At 44.7% G+C, this 22,765-nt stretch overlaps 1 protein-coding gene across 4 annotated transcripts in view; it reads left to right on the plus strand.

The window, feature by feature from the left end:
• The window catches only part of cbfb (core-binding factor subunit beta), a 72,122-nt gene that overhangs the window by 12,827 nt on the left and 36,530 nt on the right, over window positions 1-22,765 (plus strand). The gene's annotated exons all lie outside the window — the stretch shown is intronic.

The following is a 22,765-nucleotide window of genomic DNA, read 5'->3' on the forward strand; positions in this document are numbered from 1 at the left end:
TGCGGGTTTTAGACGTTTCCCTGCGGGTTTTAGACGTTTCCCTGCAGGTTTTAGACGTTTCCCTGCAGGTTTTAGACGTTTCCCTGCAGGTTTTAGATGTTTCCCTGCAGGTTTTAGATGTTTCCCTGCAGGTTTTAGATGTTTCCCTGTAGGTTTTAGCTGTTTCCCTGCAGGTTTTAGACGTTTCCCTGCAGGTTTTAGACGTTTCCCTGCAGGTTTTAGACGTTTCCCTGCAGGTTTTAGATGTTTTCCTGCAGGTTTTAGATGTTTCCCTGCAGGTTTTAGACGTTTCCCTGCAGGTTTTAGACGTTTCCCTGCAGGTTTTAGACGTTTCCCTGCAGGTTTTAGAGGTTTCCCTGCAGGTTTTAGACGTTTCCCTGCAGGTTTTAGCTGTTTCCCTGCAGGTTTTAGACGTTTCCCTGCAGGTTTTAGATGTTTCCCGCAGGTTTTAGACGTTTCCCTGCAGGTTTTAGACGTTTCCCTGCAGGTTTTAGACGTTTCCCTGCAGGTTTTAGATGTTTCCCTGCAGGTTTTAGATGTTTCCCTGCAGGTTTCAGACGTTTCCCTGCAGGTTTTAGACGTTTCCCTGCAGGTTTTAGACGTTTCCCTGCAGGTTTCAGATGTTTCCCTGCAGGTTTCAGATGTTTCCCTGCAGGTTTTAGACGTTTCCCTGCAGGTTTTAGACGTTTCCCTGCAGGTTTTAGATGTTTCCCTGCAGGTTTTAGCTGTTTCCCTGCAGGTTTTAGATGTTTCCCTGCAGGTTTTAGACGTTTCCCTGCAGGTTTTAGACGTTTCCCTGCAGGTTTTAGATGTTTTCCTGCAGGTTTTAGATGTTTCCCTGCAGGTTTTAGATGTTTCCCTGCTTCAACACACCTGATTCAGATCAAATGGATCTCTTCAAAAGATTGTTAAGTTCTGCAGCAGTCTGCTAATGATGCATTGATCTGATTCAGGTGTCTTGAAGCAGGGAAACATCTAAAACCTGCAGGGAAACATCTAAAACCTGCAGGACATCCCTGGGTTAGACATTGTGGAACTTCACCAGAGCTAAAATTGGAGAAACACAATCATCTCTGTGTGCTCTTCTGCTTTCTGTTCCCGTCTTATTTCAAGAAATGAAAATTGCACAAAGACAAACAGAAAACTTCCTGTGTTTCATAGCAACATACGTGTTATCTCACATGCACGTCCTCCCAGAGCGTGCACGGCTGAACGCGAGCCTTGAGCCTTGTTTAACCAACTGTTGGAAAAATTATATAGTTATACTATGACAGAAGAGTCTTTTCCTCATCTTTTCCTCTTCTATGATTCAAGCACAAGTGTTTTGACTCTTGTACTAGTCTTTCCCATAATATTAACTGGTGATAATCAGAACCCCATCATTTAAAGATAAAGATTCCTTTACTGTCGCTACACAGGAGCATCGTGCAGTGAAATTAAATCAAAGCTTAAGTTCGACTCCTTTAAAGTTCGTTTGTTGCTGTCGTCAAGGTGATCCCCGCCGCTGAAACAGTGGTGCTGCAATGTTTATGTGTGTGATAATTGTCTCCCCTGGCGCCAGGCTTGGACTGCATGTGTGTGTGCATGTGTGTGTGCATGTGTCCACGGACGCTGGCCAGCTGAAATGAATGCCGGCTGGCGGCTCATTAAAAATGCATTCTGAGAAATCGATGGACCTTCGTGCCCCAGGCTGACGGACTAATCTCACACCGTTAATTATTTAACACAAGTGTCCTCACGGCTGGAAGCACAGTGTGTGTGTGTGTGTTGGGCATTTCTGGTGTTTACTGGTGTCAGACGAAGAAGGAAAGAATGCATGTGCGAGGCTGAGAGGTGTGTGTGTGTTGGTGTGTGTGCTGGTAAGACGATCTCCTCTGCCTTTGGCACCTCAGCAGTGCTCACAGATGGATAAAGTTTTAATGAGGCCAGGAGTCGAAATGTAAAGGAGCTTCACAGTAGATCTGAAGCTCCTCCTCAGTTTCTCTGACACACATGCACACGCACATGCACACGCTTTGATAAACGTGCTGACGGGCTGCTTTTTCAATCCAGGCGACTAACAAGTCGCTACAGCAGCTCGCAGTCAGTTCATTCACAGCTGAGATGCTGACGAGTTTCAACCTTTTATGTAATATTCATTCGACTCCTGTGAAAAAGAACATGTGAGTGCAGACTGTGGGTTTCTGAGGAACTTTTCTGTACATTTTGCTGCTCTGTGGAACCTCCTGATCTCAGCAGACCTCCCTGCAGAATACAGCTGTCAGGCCAAGGCGGGGATCTTGTGTAGGTTTGCAGCTTCTTCCCTTAATTACTGCCACCACACACAGTCTGACGCTGAGGCTTAGTTACTCTGTGCTGCAGTAAACTTCTTTTTGCACACAAAGAACACGTTGCTTTGTTTAAGGCGCCATCCGAGTGTTGTGTTGTTTAAGCCTCATTAGTTCTGTAAGAAAGACTAGTTGTGAGAATGCTTTAAGGCATTCTCACTATTGTTTTCCTGTTTCTCTTTTTTGGCACTTAACTACTCCTGCAATCTTTCACCGATTTCAACAATTTTGGTATCAAAACGTTCAGCTCCTTCAGGAGATTTATGCTATGACTTTTGGTGTTGATATCTTTTACACTTTTTAAACTATTCAACTTCTATTCAACTTTTTTCCTCATTCAAATGAATGGAAATTTCTTTCAACTCTTCAAAAACGTCCTCCTCTTTCCAACCTAACTAGTTCAACATACATTCAGCTAGAGACACCATTCAAACTTTAAAATGTTCACAAGACATTCAGCTACTACCAAATGATTCAGCTTTTTAAAATATTAAGCCAATTTTGAAATATGACAGTTTCAAAAACATTTTTGCTCCTTTTTGATTTTTATGAATGAGAAGATTAGAGTGGCGGACTGATCATTTTAACTTTTTCTGCTATTCAAACAAATTCCTCTAACTTTAATACTGTTTAACTCAGATAAACAAATTATACCTTAAAATGTAGGTACACTTGTCCTCTTTCAGCTGATGTAACTACTAAAGAGCTCACATTTACAGAATTTCAGCTATGAGCCTTGAAGCGAGAGAAACCTTTCAATTTCTCTCACTAACTCCAATGGAAACTTGGTGGAACGCCAGAGACAGGTTCAACTGTGTTCAACCTGCTGCCGTTTAAATTTTTTTCACTCCATTGAAATAAAAACTACATTGCCGCGTTCCTCCAAGCCTTCTGCTTCTTACGGTCTTCAAATTATTTTCCTCGCTCTTCCAGTTTTCTCACAGGAGGTCATAGTATCCAAAAAAGCCTTATCTGCAGGTTATACAGGGAGAGAGCTGTTAAGCAGCAGTTGATTACAAACATTCCTGTCACTGATGACATCACTGATGACATCACTCTTCCACTCCCTGCTGTATATTACACTGAAGCCATTTTAACTATTAATCACTTGATTTCTGCTAAATTTTCACTAGATTCAGCTATTTGAGCATGTTCAACTAATCCATTAAACTTAAAATGCATTCTCACAGCTGTTTCGCAGGAACAGCTTTTTTCTAGTTTTAGTTATTGGTGCCGAAGCCCGAAGATATAAAATGCAGAAAAAGTCTGAGTCAGAACTGGTTTTCCTCATGCAGAATATGCAGAGACACTTTTATTTCCTCCAGAATCCATCACTGTGATGCTCTGCTTTCAGCCCCCCCTCCAGAACTCGGCTGGTTCTGACCCAGAGACCCATATAACAGCCGTTTTTAAAGACTTCAGAAGAGATTTTAGCTTTAAGGCTCCTAATGGTTTCAGTCCTGACTTTCTTTTTAAAATCAGAGCTGCTTTTATATTCTGAGCCTGTCAGAACCTTCAGGTTCTTCTGGGTTTTTAATGGTCCCTGAAGTCAGAACTGGATCCCACGCTGCAGCAGCTTCCTGTTACTGGTCCAGAGGATGTTGAAGCTTTTAAAGGCATCGTTTTGTTCTGGATTTAATTTAAACTGATGTCTTTCTACCTTTTTACTTTATTATTTATTGGTTTTAATCCTGTTGTCTTCATATATTCTGCTTTATGCATTTATTTAAAGGTTTTTCCTCACTGATGGCGCCTCCCCAGTTCAGATTTTAATGTTTTATGTGGTGGGATCAGTGTGTTTGAGCTGCAAAGTAACAGTAAAGTATGGGTGGATCTGTCAATATCAGCCTTTTCTTACCAAATCAACAGCGTCAAACATCCACATCATCGCGTAAAGAGACATTAAGCGAGACGTGAGCTGCGTCTCGGTGAGAAAAAGGAAGATACAGTCGGCCGTTAATACCTGGAAAAGCTTAATGTGTTGATTTCCTGTCGCGTTCCTTCGTGTGCAGCACAGAGTAACTTTGGACACGGATTATACAGAAGCTTTCTGTCGGGTGAAGGTTAAAAGGAGGAAGATAAACTGCAGAACTGCAGAAGAAGACAGATTTATGGCAAACTACCATTTCGTCATTTGTCACCTCTTTTTTTCTTCTTTTTAGTTTCCTTATTTTTCTTTCTGTCACGGTTCCTCCCTCCATCCCCCCCTCTTTCACTCAACTCCTCGTGCTTCTTTGCATTCGTCCATCCACTGTACATCCCCCGCTCCCGCCTTCACTCGCTCCCTTTCCCGCCTTCCTTTCCAAACGCAGATGGTGCCAAACCAGAAGGGTAGCACAGCCAGGTTAAACTTGGCGACTGAAAATAATGTGTTTGTGTTTGAGAGACACAGAGAGGAGTGTATGAGTCCAGGCTAATGGGAGCCAGCTGTGGAGGAGGTTCATTTTGGTGCTAGCTGCTAATGCGCTAGCAGGCATTAACCCTGTCCTGGACATGAACTCATCTCAGTTTAGCTGAATTTCTAAGGTGTCACATTCAAACCCCGTTAAAGTATGTCTGTATTTAAGTTGGAACTGATTTAATGTTGTAAAAAGTGGAATAAAAGAACATGTTTTGGTTATTTACGCGATGGTAAAACTTTTTAAACTGAAAAAAAGTTCATAACCAACAGCAGCTAATGAATCCAGATCTTTTTTCCCAGCTCATGAATCTGTCACAATAACCTTCTCTGCATCATTCTTACTATGACTCTGACATGTTATAATGGGAGCCAGCTGTGGAGGAGGTTCATTTTGGTGCTAGCTGCTAATGCGCTAGCAGGCATTAACCCTGTCCTGGACATGAACTCATCTCAGTTTAGCTGAATTTCTAAGGTGTCACATTCAAACCCCGTTAAAGTATGTCTGTATTTAAGTTGGAACTGATTTAATGTTGTAAAAAGTGGAATAAAAGAACATGTTTTGGTTATTTACGCGATGGTAAAACTTTTTAAACTGAAAAAAAGTTCATAACCAACAGCAGCTAATGAATCCAGATCTTTTTTCCCAGCTCATGAATCTGTCACAATAACCTTCTCTGCATCATTCTTACTATGACTCTGACATGTTATAATGGGAGCCAGCTGTGGAGGAGGTTCATTTTGGTGCTAGCTGCTAATGCGCTAGCAGGCATTAACCCTGTCCTGGACATGAACTCATCTCAGTTTAGCTGAATTTCTAAGGTGTCACATTCAAACCCCGTTAAAGTATGTCTGTATTTAAGTTGGAACTGATTTAATGTGGAATAAAAGAACATGTTTTGGTTATTTACGCGATGGTAAAACTTTTTAAGCTGAAAAAAGTTCATAACCAACTGCAGCTCATGAATCCAGATCTTTTTTCCCAGCTCATGAATCTGTCACAACAACCTTCTCTGCATCATTCTTACTATGACTCTGACATGTTTTTCATGCAAAATAAAATTCTTGTGATTCCTGTGGTTCTCTCGTCTCCCTCCACCAAAGCGACAGCTAAAGAAGAAGAATGCGATCCGCTCTGCGTTTCTTTGTGATATTACACAAACCTGCAAGCTTTTTTAAAACTTGCTGTCAAACTGGATCGAGAATAAAGGAAAAACCCTTTAAATTTAGCTCTGATTGCTTTGGTTAAAGCTGTGAAATGCAGCACTGGTGTTGCTCTGAAATTCTTCATTAATCACAGTTAAATGTGTATATATTTACTTATATTTACTTCTCTTTGTTCATCCGTTTCTCGCTTTGTTTGTGGTTTTCTTTGTGTGAGCAAACTGTCGAGCTTTTCGTCCCTTTATGGGACATTAACTGTGACTGAGGAGGAGAAAAAGCACTTTTAACTTTTAATTTTTCACATTATGTGCAGCTTTTCTTATTGCAAATCAAACGGCCTGAAGGAAAGTTTTAGAACTGAAGGCATCGAGGTGTGGGGGCCTCGTTAAAAGAGTAAAACCTGGGTTCAGTTTGACATACTGAAGGGAAAAAGCTTTTCATTTGAGGAGTTAAAGTTAGAAATGAAGCCTGTTTGTGGCGCCTGCCGAGTTTCAAATCCTGACCCACATTTGTGCGACAAAGCAACACAAACTGCAAAGACGACCTGAAACAGAGAAGCAGCAGCAGCAGCAGATTAGTGGTTGGGGTGGGGTGAGTGTGTGGGGGAGGGGGGGTAAATGAGAAGCATATGAGTGTCTGTCAGCAGCGTGATGCTGAGGGTTTGCTGAAGAAAGAGGAGCTCAGAAACACACAGGTGTGGGGCTTAATTTGGTTTTTTTAGTGGACAAAATGAAGGATTTGGGCTGTTTTTAGTTTGATGCTTCTGGCTGAAATCAGCTGCTCGTGAAACACATCCTGATGATTAGCTGTAAATTAAACATGGATGAAGCCTCCATGATGATGTCACTCACTGGTCTGTGGACTACATTTTGAAGCCTGGAATTTGGCATCTTGACGTTTTTTAAAGCAAACATGACAAGCTAGGTGCCAATGTGACTTAGAACTTGAGGACAGGATCCCTGGGCCACCTCAGTTCGACCCGAGATGTTAAAGAAGTTGATTATTTTGTGATTATCTCCATTTAGACTGGGCTAAAACAGTAGGTAGAAACATTCTTCAAATGAATGCTTCAAAACGACAGAAATGTCACATTTTTTTACCAGAGTAGACTCTGTTGTTGGTTCAAATCTAACATGTTTGATATGCCAAAATAGTCTTTGTTGTGTTCAAGAGATACAACTTCTGGAGATTTCTTTTTACCACTTAACATCCAACCAACTTGTCATGAAGGTTAAAGAGGAAAAAGCCTTCAGGTTGTCTTCAAACTTAACTGCAGGCAGAATACTTCTTACAAAGCAGTCAACCCTCCATGAAGCGGCAGCGTCGGCTACATGCTGTTAGCAACAGTTAGCCTGCTGTTAGCAACAGTTAGCCTGCTGTCAGCAACAGTCAGCATGCTGTTAACAACAGTTAGCCTGCTGTCAGCAACAGTTAACATGCTGTCAGCAACAGTTAGCCTGCTGTCAGCAACAGTTAGCATGCTGTTAACAACAGTTAGCATGCTGTCAGCAACAGTTAGCCTGCTGTCAGCAACAGTTAGCCTGCTGTTAGCAACAGTTAGCCTGCTGTCAGCAACAGTTAGCCTGCTGTCAGCAACAGTTAGCCTGCTGTTAGCAACAGTTAGCATGCTGTCAGCAACAGTTAGCCTGCTGTCAGCAACAGTTAGCCTGCTGTTAGCAACAGTTAGCCTGCTGTCAGCAACAGTTAGCATGCTGTTAACAACAGTTAGCCTGCTGTCAGCAACAGTTAGCCTGCTGTCAGCAACAGTTAACATGCTGTCAGCAACAGTTAGCCTGCTGTTAGCAACAGTTAGCCTGCTGTCAGCAACAGTTAGCCTGCTGTTAGCAACAGTTAGCATGCTGTTAACAACAGTTAGCATGCTGTCAGCAACAGTTAGCATGCTGCCAGCAACAGTTAGCCTGCTGTTAGCAACAGTTAGCCTGCTGTCAGCAACAGTTAGCCTGCTGTTAGCAACAGTTAGCATGCTGTTAACAACAGTTAGCATGCTGTCAGCAACAGTTAGCCTGCTGTCAGCAACAGTTAGCCTGCTGTTAGCAACAGTTAGCCTGCATAAAAGTCGATGAAAATATGACACGAGTGGGTCCAGCAGCATCGAATAGATATTTTATTGCATGGAATGAGATGCAGAAAAGATGACGAATTCAGCTTTAGGCTGAAAGTGTTCAGTTCCAGCCGATCGCTGCCAGATTATCGCTGTAAACAAGACCGTACACCTCTGCCAAGGTGAAATATCCCAGTATCTAAATCAAGATTAACATCAAAGCTGCTGCAATCTATCTTCATGTTTCATGCCATTTCATCGCTAGCTTTTTGAGTTCCTCTGCTGAAGAAGAAGTGTCTCTTCTTTTCACTTCCTGCTCTGCGCTGAGCTCCACCCGGGCAAGTGTTGCCAGATCCTGTGACAGAAACAAGCGCCTCGATCTATGAAAACGAGCCCAAAGGTCGCAGAAACTGGACGCAGAACATGTGATGCTAAGCATTAGCACTGTGTCACAGGATGCTGTGAAGCTGGTCTGATTCTGGTAGTCACCCATTAAAATGAAGGCATTTTGAACAGGAAGTGCTCCCACACAAACACATTTTCTGTTCCTGATATGTGTTGATATGTGTTATATGTTGTCAGCAACAGTTAGCCTGCTGTCAGCAACAGTTAGCCTGCTGTTAGCAACAGTTAGCCTGCTGTCAGCAACAGTTAGCATGCTGTTAACAACAGTTAGCCTGCTGTCAGCAACAGTTAGCCTGCTGTCAGCGACAGTTAGCCTGCTGTCAGCAACAGTTAACATGCTGTTAGCAACAGTTAGCCTACTTAATTTTCCAATCTGTGACCTTTTAAATACTTTAAGCACGCTCTGCGTTGTTTGATTTACTGTAACTGTGAACATCATTCACTAAATGGGCCTCACGCTCTTTTAAAAGCTGTAGAACTGATGATAAAAACTGTTTAATCAGGCCACTGACTGGTAGAACAACCAGGGTGTGAGGTGGTGTTCACATGTGGATGTGGTGCAGCTCAAACACGGGAGACTAAGTTCATCATTTGGGCTGTTCTGGTGCCACTGCTCCTGGGTAAGGTGTAGGAAGAGGTTGTGGTTTACCTTCTTAACTCTTTATGTCAAATATCTGGATGCCATCATTGTCCCAGTGGATAAAAGCTAAAATAGAGTCATAAAAGTCGATGAAAATATGACACGAGTGGGTCCAGCAGCATCGAACAGTTAGCCTGCTGTCAGCAACAGTTAGCATGCTGTCAGCAACAGTTAGCCTGCTGTTAGCAACAGTTAGCCTGCTGTCAGCAACACTTAACCTGCTGTCAGCAACAGTTAGCATGCTGCCAGCAACAGTTAGCCTGCTGTCAGCAACAGTTAGCCTGCTGTTAGCAACAGTTAGCCTGCTGTCAGCAACAGTTAGCCTGCTGTTAGCAACAGTTAGCCTGCTGTCAGCAACAGTTAGCCTGCTGTTAGCAACAGTTAGCCTGCTGTCAGCAACAGTTAGCCTGCTGTTAGCAACAGTTAGCCTGCTGTCAGCAACAGTTAGCCTGCTGTTAGCAACAGTTAGCCTGCTGTCAGCAACAGTTAGCCTGCTGTTAGCAACAGTTAGCCTGCATAAAAGTCGATGAAAATATGACACGAGTGGGTCCAGCAGCATCGAATAGATATTTTATTGCATGAAATGAGATGCAGAAAAGATGACGAATTCAGCTTTAGGCTGAAAGTGTTCAGTTCCAGCCGATCGCTGCCAGATTATCGCTGTAAACAAGACCGTACACCTCTGCCAAGGTGAAATATCCCAGTATCTAAATCAAGATTAACATCAAAGCTGCTGCAATCTATCTTCATGTTTCATGCCATTTCATCGCTAGCTTTTTGAGTTCCTTCTGCTGACAGACAAACTGAACAATGGTGCGTTCAGTGTCTCTTCTTTTCACTTCCTGCTCTGCGCTGAGCTCCACCCGGGCAAGTGTTGCCAGATCCTGTGACAGAAACAAGCGCCTCGATCTATGAAAACAAGCCCAAAGGTCGCAGAAACTGGACGCAGAACATGTGATGCTAAGCATTAGCACTGTGTCACAGGATGCTGTGAAGCTGGTCTGATTCTGGCAGTCACCCATTAAAATGAAGGCATTTTGAACAGGAAGTGCTCCCACACAAACACATTTTCTGTTCCTGATATGTGTCGTTCGTTTGAGTTTTCCAACGACAAGTTGCCCCAAAGCCAGAATGGTTGATGCCAGCAGGTCAGGTGAGCTGTGGCTGTGAGAAGCTGAGAGTTTCTTTCAGGGTTTCATTCAGTAAAGTGATGAAGAGACCAAATTCAGAGCTTTTCAGTGAGTTTTTCACTGTGTTTTCATCTTAAAGATGTAAAAGTTGTGGTGAGAACACTGTGTTTGAGACACATAAAACCCCCTAAAATCAGGTCTGCTGCCGTCTAACTTATTCATCAGCTTCCAGGATTCTCCTCTCACAGCAGCATTGTGTGTGTGCACGTGCGTGTGCACGTGCGTGTGCACGTGTTCGCAGTATTATATTTCCTTCTGAACGGAAGTCGGGCCATCAGTGCGTGACTTGTTAGTGACATCATCAAAGGCAGACCACTAATTGGTTCCCTCTGCTACGGCCGCTCTCAGCCTGCCTGTGTGTGTGTGTGTGCGTGTGCATGTGTGCGTGCATGTGTGTGTGTGCACGTAGTTTTTACATGTTATATACTCTGAGCAGAGTGAACATTTTAATGTTTAATGTTTCATTTATATCAGTTAAAGAGGATCACAGGGACTTAAATGCACCATAAAACCTCCGTGCACACATGCACGTGCACACACACATGCACGCTCACTGTCTCCACCCACAGAGTATCAGATTGCGTGCTCCAGCCTTCGATCAATGACCACACCCACTCCCACAATGCACTTTTCCTCCCACTTTTTGTGCATGGCCGTGTTCTGTGTTGCCTTCACTTCTTCATATTTGGGTGAACTCCGTGCACGTGCACGTGCGCACGCACGGCTGAGGACAGAAAGTGAAGCGTGAGTTCAGTCATTCTGGTGTGAAATCCAGCAGGAGTGTGCCAGCTCCATCCCAGAGTCGGTCTCTTCCAGTAACAGCTCACCTGGACCCGAGGAGCTGCTGCTCCTCTCAGGTCCAAATGTCCTCACAGGGACAGAAACTTCATTTTCCAGTTGGTCACTTCTGTCATTTATCAGCAGTTATGTTTATGGCTGTAATTTGACTAAACCCAACGGCTTTGGTTTGGCATGTCGGCCTCAGCACGAGAGCAAAGATAATTACTGTGTTCGGAGGAGACCCTCCATTCAAATTTCCATCCAGCTTGAGTTCTATCAGAGGAAAGATTATGAGCCGGATTCTTCTTTACTCTCAAAATAACAATGAACATTTTATTTTATTTAAAAAGGGAACTTGTTGCCTGTCTTATGGGGTTTTAATTTGCTCATTTATAGCTTTGTGACTTTAGGAAGAAGAGAAGAAGAAGCTCTTCTTGATGCTGAACTCTGTGTTAACTGAGCTCTTCTTTTATGGTTTTGGAAAAACAAAAAAACACAAAGCTTGCATCCAAACTAACCAGCTTGAGTTCTATCAGAGGAAAGATTATGAGCCGGATTCTTCTTTACTCTCAAAATAACAATGAACATTTTGTTTTATTTAAAAAGGGAACTTGTTGCCTGTCTTATGGGGTTTTAATTTGCTCATTTACAGCTTTGTGACTTCAGAAAGAAGAGAAGAAGAAGCTCTTCTTGATGCTGAACTCTGTGTTAACTGAGCTCTTCTTTTATGGTTTTGGAACAACAAAAAAACAAAGCTTGCATCCAAACTAAGCAGCTTGTTAAACAGGGAAATGTGATTAAAGTCACAAGCTGTCTGTCCACATGTAGAAGCTGTGAGTAGGAGAAGGTGGAAGGAAAGGGTTAAACATTTAACTTTCTCCTGAGGTGTTTCCCAAAGACTCACAAGCTATTTAAAGCCCGTGCTGACAAATAAAAACTCTTCCGGATATTATTTAATATCCCACATGTTCCCACATATTAAAGTAATTCCTGTAGAAGAGCTTTTTTCCTCCTTAAGCTTTGTTTCTCGTTTGGACAACTTCTTCTTCTACTGAATTACAAAGACTAGCAGCGTAGCCTACAGCGCCCCCTCTGGTTCAAATGATTACTTCAGATTTTCAGCACTAATGAATGGAAATCCAGCCTCGTGGTTCATAACGTCTTCACTCTTCCAGGATTTGGAGGGATTTTCTTATAGATTTGTTACCCCACATTACACCATCCCATCTCTTTCGTACTCGTCTCTCTTGACCTTGTGAATGAAGCGTAAAAATCTAAGTGCTTCTGGAACTTCAGGTGATTTTGGCCGGTAGTGCAGCTAACTAAGCTAACTTTTTATAAACTGTGCGAGTGAAATGTTTGAAAAACAGGCTGTAAATGTTAGAGCTTAAACTGCTTAAAAGTGACACAAAAAAGGTGAAGCTGGGAAGTTATTGAATGCATCGTGTATGATTTCCTTTAATTTTCTACGTGCTGTTTAAGATGAAAACTGCAGTAAGTCCAGTTTGCCTGAAGCTGCAGGTTTGAACAGTTGAATTAGCTGTTGGCTGATGCAGGGAGCATAAAAGCATCGATACTTCAATTCAATTCAACTTTATTTATAAAGCGCCAGATTACAACAATTACAGTCATCTCAAGGCACTTAAGTAATAAAGTCCAATTCAAGCCAATTGGAATTCAATTCATTGTAATCATAATCCAATTAATTCATATGGAGCCAATTCAAAAATAATATCCGAGCTAAGGAAACCAACAGATTGGACCGAAACTTGTCTTCAGTCCAATCTCCCGTCCTGAGCCTGAGGGACTGTGGAAAGGAACGACTCCCTTTAACAGGAAGAAACCTCTGGCAGAACCAGAACCAGGAAGAAACCTCTGGCAGAACCAGAACCAGGAAGAAACCTCTGGCAGAACCAGAACCAGGAAGAAACCTCTGGTAGAACCAGACTCAGGAAGAAACCTCTGGCAGAACCAGAACCAGGAAGAAACCTCTGGCAGAACCAGGAAGAAACCTCTGGCAGAACCAGAACCAGGAAGAAACCTCTGGCAGAACCAGGAAGAAACCTCTGGCAGAACCAGGACCAGGAAGAAACCTCTGGCAGAACCAGGAAGAAACCTCTGGCAGAACCAGAACCAGGAAGAAACCTCTGGCAGAACCAGGAAGAAACCTCTGGCAGAACCAGGAAGAAACCTCTGGAAGAAACAGAACCAGGAAGAAACCTCTGGCAGAACCAGGAAGAAACCTCTGGCAGAACCAGGAAGAAACCTCTGGAAGAAACAGAACCAGGAAGAAACCTCTGGCAGAACCAGAACCAGGAAGAAACCTCTGGCAGAACCAGGAAGAAACCTCTGGCAGAACCAGGAAGAAACCTCTGGCAGAACCAGAACCAGGAAGAAACCTCTGGCAGAACCAGGAAGAAACCTCTGGCAGAACCAGAACCAGGAAGAAACCTCTGGCAGAACCAGAACCAGGAGGAAACCTCTGGCAGAACCAGAACCAGGAAGAAACCTCTGGTAGAACCAGAACCAGGAAGAAACCTCTGGCAGAACCAGGAAGAAACCTCTGGCAGAACCAGAACCAGGAGGAAACCTCTGGTAGAACCAGAACCAGGAAGAAACCTCTGGCAGAACCAGGAAGAAACCTCTGGCAGAACCAGAACCAGGAGGAAACCTCTGGCAGAACCAGATCCAGGAGGAAACCTCTGGCAGAACCAGGAAGAAACCTCTGGCAGAACCAGAACCAGGAGGAAACCTCTGGCAGAACCAGAACCAGGAAGAAACCTCTGGCAGAACCAGAACCAGGAAGAAACCTCTGGCAGAACCAGACTCAGGAAGAAACCTCTGGCAGAACCAGGAAGAAACCTCTGGCAGAACCAGACCCAGGAAGAAACCTCTGGCAGAACCAGAACCAGGAAGAAACCTCTGGCAGAACCAGAACCAGGAAGGAACCTCTGGCAGAACCAGAACCATGAAGAAACCTCTGGCAGAACCAGAACCAGGAAGAAACCTCTGGTAGAACCAGAACCAGGAAGAAACCTCTGGCAGAACCAGGAAGAAACCTCTGGCAGAACCAGACTCAGGAAGAAACCTCTGGCAGAACCAGAACCAGGAAGAAACCTCTGGCAGAACCAGAACCGGGAAGAAACCTCTGGCAGAACCAGAATCGGGAAGAAACCTCTGGCAGAACCAGACTCAGGAAGAAACCTCTGGCAGAACCAGAACCGGGAAGAAACCTCTGGCAGAACCAGAACCAGGAAGAAACCTCTGGCAGAACCAGGAAGAAACCTCTGGCAGAACCAGAACCAGGAAGAAACCTCTGGCAGAACCAGATCCAGGAAGAAACCTCTGGCAGAACCAGACTCAGGAAGAAACCTCTGGCAGAACCAGAACCAGCAAGAAACCTCTGGCAGAACCAGGAAGAAACCTCTGGGAGAACCAGAACCAGGAAGAAACCTCTGGAAGAACCAGAACCAGGAAGAAACCTCTGGCAGAACCAGAACCATGAAGAAACCTCTGGCAAAACCAGGAAGAAACCTCTGGCAGAACCAGAACCAGCAAGAAACCTCTGGCAGAACCAGGAAGAAACCTCTGGGAGAACCAGAACCAGGAAGAAACCTCTGGAAGAACCAGAACCAGGAAGAAACCTCTGGCAGAACCAGAACCATGAAGAAACCTCTGGCAAAACCAGGAAGAAACCTCTGGCAGAACCAGAACCAGCAAGAAACCTCTGGCAGAACCAGGAAGAAACCTCTGGGAGAACCAGAACCAGGAAGAAACCTCTGGGAGAACCAGAACCAGGAAGAAACCTCTGGCAGAACCACAACCAGGAAGAAACCTCTGGCAAAACCAGGAAGAAACCTCTGGCAGAACCAGAACCAGCAAGAAACCTCTGGCAGAACCAGGAAGAAACCTCTGGCAGAACCAGAACCAGGAAGAAACCTCTGGCAGAACCAGAACCAGGAAGAAACCTCTGGCAGAACCAGACTCAGGAAGAAACCTCTGGCAGAACCAGACCCAGGAAGAAACCTCTGGCAGAACCAGAACCAGGAAGAAACCTCTGGCAGAACCAAAACCAGGAAGGAACCTCTGGCAGAACCAGAACCATGAAGAAACCTCTGGCAGAACCAGAACCAGGAAGAAACCTCTGGTAGAACCAGAACCAGGAAGAAACCTCTGGCAGAACCAGGAAGAAACCTCTGGCAGAACCAGACTCAGGAAGAAACCTCTGGCAGAACCAGAACCAGGAAGAAACCTCTGGCAGAACCAGACTCAGGAAGAAACCTCTGGCAGAACCAGAACCGGGAAGAAACCTCTGGCAGAACCAGAACCAGGAAGAAACCTCTGGCAGAACCAGGAAGAAACCTCTGGCAGAACCAGAACCAGGAAGAAACCTCTGGCAGAACCAGATCCAGGAAGAAACCTCTGGCAGAACCAGACTCAGGAAGAAACCTCTGGCAGAACCAGAACCAGCAAGAAACCTCTGGCAGAACCAGGAAGAAACCTCTGGGAGAACCAGAACCAGGAAGAAACCTCTGGAAGAACCAGAACCAGGAAGAAACCTCTGGCAGAACCAGACTCAGGAAGAAACCTCTGGCAGAACCAGAACCAGCAAGAAACCTCTGGCAGAACCAGGAAGAAACCTCTGGCAGAACCAGGAAGAAACCTCTGGCAGAACCAGAACCAGGAAGAAACCTCTGGAAGAACCAGACTCAGGAAGAAACCTCTGGCAGAACCAGAACCAGGAAGAAACCTCTGGCAGAACCAGAACCGGGAAGAAACCTCTGGCAGAACCAGACTCAGGAAGAAACCTCTGGCAGAACCAGAACCGGGAAGAAACCTCTGGCAGAACCAGAACCAGGAAGAAACCTCTGGCAGAACCAGGAAGAAACCTCTGGCAGAACCAGAACCAGGAAGAAACCTCTGGCAGAACCAGATCCAGGAAGAAACCTCTGGCAGAACCAGACTCAGGAAGAAACCTCTGGCAGAACCAGAACCAGCAAGAAACCTCTGGCAGAACCAGGAAGAAACCTCTGGGAGAACCAGAACCAGGAAGAAACCTCTGGAAGAACCAGAACCAGGAAGAAACCTCTGGCAGAACCACAACCAGGAAGAAACCTCTGGCAAAACCAGGAAGAAACCTCTGGCAGAACCAGAACCAGCAAGAAACCTCTGGCAGAACCAGGAAGAAACCTCTGGCAGAACCAGGAAGAAACCTCTGGCAGAACCAGAACCAGGAAGAAACCTCTGGCAGAACCAGAACCAGGAAGAAACCTCTGGCAGAACCAGAACCAGGAAGAAACCTCTGGCAGAACCAGACCCAGGAAGAAACCTCTGGCAGAACCAGAACCAGGAAGAAACCTCTGGCAGAACCAGAACCAGGAAGGAACCTCTGGCAGAACCAGAACCAGGAAGAAACCTCTGGCAGAACCAGAACCAGGAAGAAACCTCTGGCAGAACCAGGAAGAAACCTCTGGCAGAACCAGACTCTGGAAGAAACCTCTGGCAGAACCAGAACCAGGAAGAAACCTCTGGCAGAACCAGAACCAGGAAGAAACCTCTGGCAGAACCAGAACCGGGAAGAAACCTCTGGCAGAACCAGACTCAGGAAGAAACCTCTGGCAGAACCAGAACCGGGAAGAAACCTCTGGCAGAACCAGAACCAGGAAGAAACCTCTGGCAGAACCAGGAAGAAACCTCTGGCAGAACCAGAACCAGGAAGAAACCTCTGGCAGAACCAGATCCAGGAAGAAACCTCTGGCAGAACCAGACTCAGGAAGAAACCTCTGGGAGAACCAGAACCAGCAAGAAACCTCTGGCAGAACCAGGAAGAAACCTCTGGGAGAACCAGAACCAGGAAGAAACCTCTGGAAGAACCAGAACCAGGAAGAAACCTCTGGCAGAACCAGACTCAGGAAGAAACCTCTGGCAGAACCAGAACCAGCAAGAAACCTCTGGCAGAACCAGGAAGAAACCTCTGGCAGAACCAGGAAGAAACCTCTGGCAGAACCAGAACCAGGAAGAAACCTCTGGAAGAACCAGACTCAGGAAGAAACCTCTGGCAGAACCAGAACCAGGAAGAAACCTCTGGCAGAACCAGAACCAGGAAGAAACCTCTGGCAGAACCAGATCCAGGAAGAAACCTCTGGCAGAACCAGACTCAGGAAGAAACCTCTGGCAGAACCAGAACCAGCAAGAAACCTCTGGCAGAACCAGGAAGAAACCTCTGGGAGAACCAGAACCAGGAAGAAACCTCTGGAAGAACCAGAACCAGGAAGAAACCTCTGGCAGAACCAGACTCAGGAAGAAACCTCTGGCAGAACCAGAACCAGCAAGAAACCTCTGGCAGAACCAGGAAGAAACCTCTGGCAGAACCAGGAAGAAACCTCTGGCAGAACCAGAACCAGGAAGAAACCTCTGGAAGAACCAGACTCAGGAAGAAACCTCTGGCAGAACCAGAACCAGGAAGAAACCTCTGGCAGAACCAGAACCGGGAAGAAACCTCTGGCAGAACCAGACTCAGGAAGAAACCTCTGGCAGAACCAGAACCGGGAAGAAACCTCTGGCAGAACCAGAACCAGGAAGAAACCTCTGGCAGAACCAGGAAGAAACCTCTGGCAGAACCAGAACCAGGAAGAAACCTCTGGCAGAACCAGATCCAGGAAGAAACCTCTGGCAGAACCAGACTCAGGAAGAAACCTCTGGCAGAACCAGAACCAGCAAGAAACCTCTGGCAGAACCAGGAAGAAACCTCTGGGAGAACCAGAACCAGGAAGAAACCTCTGGAAGAACCAGAACCAGGAAGAAACCTCTGGCAGAACCACAACCAGGAAGAAACCTCTGGCAAAACCAGGAAGAAACCTCTGGCAGAACCAGAACCAGCAAGAAACCTCTGGCAGAACCAGGAAGAAACCTCTGGCAGAACCAGGAAGAAACCTCTGGCAGAACCAGAACCAGGAAGAAACCTCTGGCAGAACCAGAACCAGGAAGAAACCTCTGGCAGAACCAGACTCAGGAAGAAACCTCTGGCAGAACCAGACCCAGGAAGAAACCTCTGGCAGAACCAGAACCAGGAAGGAACCTCTGGCAGAACCAGAACCATGAAGAAACCTCTGGCAGAACCAGAACCAGGAAGAAACCTCTGGTAGAACCAGAACCAGGAAGAAACCTCTGGCAGAACCAGGAAGAAACCTCTGGCAGAACCAGACTCAGGAAGAAACCTCTGGCAGAACCAGAACCAGGAAGAAACCTCTGGCAGAACCAGAACCGGGAAGAAACCTCTGGCAGAACCAGACTCAGGAAGAAACCTCTGGCAGAACCAGAACCGGGAAGAAACCTCTGGCAGAACCAGAACCAGGAAGAAACCTCTGGCAGAACCAGGAAGAAACCTCTGGCAGAACCAGAACCAGGAAGAAACCTCTGGCAGAACCAGATCCAGGAAGAAACCTCTGGCAGAACCAGACTCAGGAAGAAACCTCTGGCAGAACCAGAACCAGCAAGAAACCTCTGGCAGAACCAGGAAGAAACCTCTGGGAGAACCAGAACCAGGAAGAAACCTCTGGAAGAACCAGAACCAGGAAGAAACCTCTGGCAGAACCAGACTCAGGAAGAAACCTCTGGCAAAACCAGAACCAGCAAGAAACCTCTGGCAGAACCAGGAAGAAACCTCTGGCAGAACCAGGAAGAAACCTCTGGCAGAACCAGAACCAGGAAGAAACCTCTGGAAGAACCAGACTCAGGAAGAAACCTCTGGCAGAACCAGAACCAGGAAGAAACCTCTGGCAGAACCAGAACCAGGAAGAAACCTCTGGCAGAACCAGACTCAGGAAGGGTGGCCATCCGCCTCGACCAGCTGGGGTTTGAGAAGACAGAAAAGAGGGAAAAGAGGAGGAAAAACACCATAACACCATTCAAAGAATATCAAGATATAACAGGACTTCCTGTTTGCATTGTGACCTGAGCTGACCCCAGTCACCCAAATCAGACTTTGATCACATTCTCGGTTAGCTCTGTTCAGTCCAAGCTCCCTGGGTTTAATGCACAGTGAAAACTGAATAATTACAGTGTTGGTATTTGTCAGCTGGGCCGTCTTCCCTTTGTCCTCTCTGTTTTGTGCCTCTTATCTTCAGCTTGTGTGATTATTTGCATGATATTTTCATGCCTATGAAAGCTGCAGGAACATTTTGGTGCACGTTGTGATCGACTCAGACGATTATTTTTCAGTATAAAAAAAGCTGACAAGTGAAACTATTTCGTTCAAACTGAAAAACGTGAGTCAGGAAATAGACTCAGAGTGAAAACTGTCAGAAAGTTGTGGCGTCTTGTGATGATTTTAAGGCTCTAAAAACAGCTTTAAAAACACCTGGCAGTGACTGCGTGTCATGTGTTTTGCAGCCTGTGTGATTACCGGTTGGGAAAAGAAGAAGAGGACAGAGTGGTCATGCAAATGGAGAGCACTGTGCTATTATAGTGGTGTAGCTTTAGCAGGTGTTCAGAGGCAGTAACCTCCTCCACCTGCTGCTGTAACACCTTCATTCACATCATGTCTTTGTTTCCACTGAACTCACAGTTTTAATGGCGTTTTTTTCATTTTCGAGCTGCAGCTTTAAAAAACAACTTCTCCCACATGCTTTTTACATTTCTGGGAAAAGGCTTTTGATGACACAAAGGAGCTGAACACATTTCTAAAGGCTTCTTTCTGTCATACAGAGAATGCACAGCTGACGTCACTCCTTGGTTTGTTTGGACTCGACATTGTTCTCTGTTTGCTCTGAGGCTCTTTTGTATGGGATCCAGCTACAGGTTGGTGTTTCCAGGCTCAAACCGTAGGATCTAAAACCTTATCTCAGTCTGTTTCTAAGCCTCCAAACCAAAAATAAATCCTGTTTTAATGACTTTCAGTATTAAAGCACATATATCAGTAGTGATATAGATGAAATCTCCTGCACATGACTTCTTATTATAACCTTCTTTCTTTCTCTCTACATCTTCTCTTCTTTACTTCTTTAGACCAATTTTAGCCAAACCGTTGTTAAACAGAGACAACAATCCTCCCAACATGGTGCTAAATAACAAAAAGTATTTCCTAATTCTGTAAGCTTTCTTCAGCCTGTGTTTCAGTGTTTTGCATTGAATGACTCGGCAGTAGTTGAAGGTATTTATCGGCTCCAGCCCCGATCAGCGTTGATGGGCAGCTCAGTCCAGCTGTGAGCCGACATCTGCTGAGACTGAGTCCATCTCAGCAGAAAGTATGCAGTTTACTGCCATTTATGGTCAGAGTCTTGTTCCCTGGCAGTTAGTTACTGAACCGGTTCTGAATATGTTGAGAAACTCAAGATAAACATGTTTAAAAACCCATTTCAACACTTTTTTTTCTTGTTAACATTTGGATCAACATCTGAATATTTAAAGAATAAATATGAATTGACTATTGACAGAATACAGACTTTATTCATTGTTTACAGAAGGTCACCAAACACCATTTTACAGCACGGGGAGTTTTCTCAACGAGTTCCTTCAAAATCTGAACATTTTGTTGTTTGTTTCTAACATGGCTGCTATAACTGATCATTTACAGGAGGGTAATCAATCATTTCACTCCTCAGTGGTCTACGAGACCTTTTCCTTTAGTGTCACAATTACTTTTCTTTTCTTGGATTAACAAAAAAACAAAACTATTTGTCATAATGATGAAGTTTTGACCATTAATTGTCATTTGGGGTGTTTTATGTTTTTAGACTCGTGATATTGGTCATTTTTTGGCTGCAAATACAAGAAATAGCTTTCATCTTCAAGCCTTTTTCCCGTTTTTTATTCATCTCAAAACCTCCACACATCCAGCCAGGCTTTGCCCTCAAAAATCAATACCCATGGCTGAAAAATCGATACTTTATCGGGCAACAAAATATCGATATATCGCGATATCGATAAAATCACTCAGCCCTAGTCCAGCCAGGCTTTGCAGTCAAAAATCAATACCCGCGGCTGAAAAATCGATACTTTATCGGGAAACAAAATATCGATATATCGCGATATCGATAAAATCGCTCAGCCCTAGTCCAGCCAGGCTTTGCAGTAAAAAATCAATACCCACGGCTGAAAAATCGATACTTTATCGGGAAAGTAAATATCGATATATCGCGATATCGATAAAATCGCTCAGCCCTAGTCCAGCCAGGCTTTGCAGTCAAAAATCAATACCTGCGGCTGAAAAATCGATACTTTATCGGGCAACAAAATATCGATATATCGCGATAAAATCACTCTGAGAGTCTAAAATGACGTAACTCACCTGCTGTTTCTGCTCTGAGCCGACAAACGTCCTCCAGATATATCGTCCCAGATGTTCCCCGCCTGTAGTTGTCCACCACAGTTGTTGTTGTTGTGGTTTCCTGTTGGAAAAGCTACTTCTCCTACTGAATTACAAACACTAAAGCCTGGTCTGCCTAAACTACACAGTTCATTCACTTCAAACCATCGATGAAAACGACTCAGATTCTCTTTAAAAGATCGCTTCAGATCGTTATATGTATATATGTATGTTATATATATGTTGTAAACAGAAACCCAGCTTATGGTTGAAGGGTTGAAGGAGTTTATGGCTGTATATGGCTTATTTTTCTTCTTCCTAGAACTGTGAAGAAACTTTGCTACAAAAATGTGAAGCAGCTCCCCTGAGTGAGTTTTAAGCTCAAATTAGCCAAAAAATACCAGGAAAAAGGGGATTTGAACCAAAGTTCCTCTCCTCCTTTTTCCTTTTGGGGACCTTGATGTTTGTTCATCAGTGAATTATAACATTTGAGCATCTTTCTGTCTTTAAGAGGCTTCGACAGACTGTCCAGAATGAGAAAGAAAGTCTCTAAAAAGATGATTATTTGTGTTGTGCAGCCTGATCAGAAAGAACGGTTTCTGTTCCAGACTTTTACAAACCCTGATGGACTCTCTGTTGCCACCTTTATGATCTGTGTTCAGACTTCTCTGTATTTGCAGCCGACAGCACTGTGCTGCAGTCTTTGTTGGAGGCAGTGAAAAGGCGGCCATGTGTGCCGTGGAGGGAGAGCATGAATCAGGAGTGATTAATGTGATATGCACTTCAGTGGGAGCTATAATGACACTGATTTCACTGAAAAGGCTCGTCTGGAAAGAAAGAAAAAGAGGGTTTTGTGACTGGCTGCTGACTCAGACACACACACACTTTTATGGGGTGAATAACACACATTTCCAGACACCAGAGCTCATCTTTAGTCTTCACTCTCACACTCTGAAGCTTCCCAGACACTCATTGATGTTACATTCTTCTGGATAATAACTTAATTACTGCGAAATCAGTCAGTTCCTCCAGTTTAGACGCAGCAGACGCTCTGAAACTAAAGGAGTGAACTCACAAGGCTGGAAACACAGATTCTCATTGTGTTGAACACCTCGTGGCGGCTGCTCGGTGTGTGTTGTGCTGAGGAGGGTTTAATGTGAGACTGTGGGCCAAAACATCCGCCGGCTTCTCTCCGACAGCATCTGAGAGCGACTGCGTGGGAGCGAGTCGGGTCAGGATGGAGGGAGGAACATCAGGCAGGAAACCCCAAAGAAAAGATGGCAGTTAGAGCGGCTGCTGCTGGATGAGCTGAAAACAGGGAAATTAAATTGAACTGAAGTTAAATTATAAGAGCTGAGCAGGACAACATGTGTGAGATATTATAGATTTATCCAGAAAATATGGAACAGTTGAGTTTGAGTTCAATAAGTAGAAGTTTCACAATGAAGGAATCCTGAGGGCCCATTAATCCATCCATTAATCCATCATCCATC

Source organism: Leuresthes tenuis, unplaced genomic scaffold, assembly GCF_036924035.1.
Source record: "Leuresthes tenuis unplaced genomic scaffold, fLeuTen1.0.hap1 SCAF_5, whole genome shotgun sequence".
Taxonomy (NCBI): Eukaryota; Metazoa; Chordata; class Actinopteri; order Atheriniformes; family Atherinopsidae; genus Leuresthes; species Leuresthes tenuis.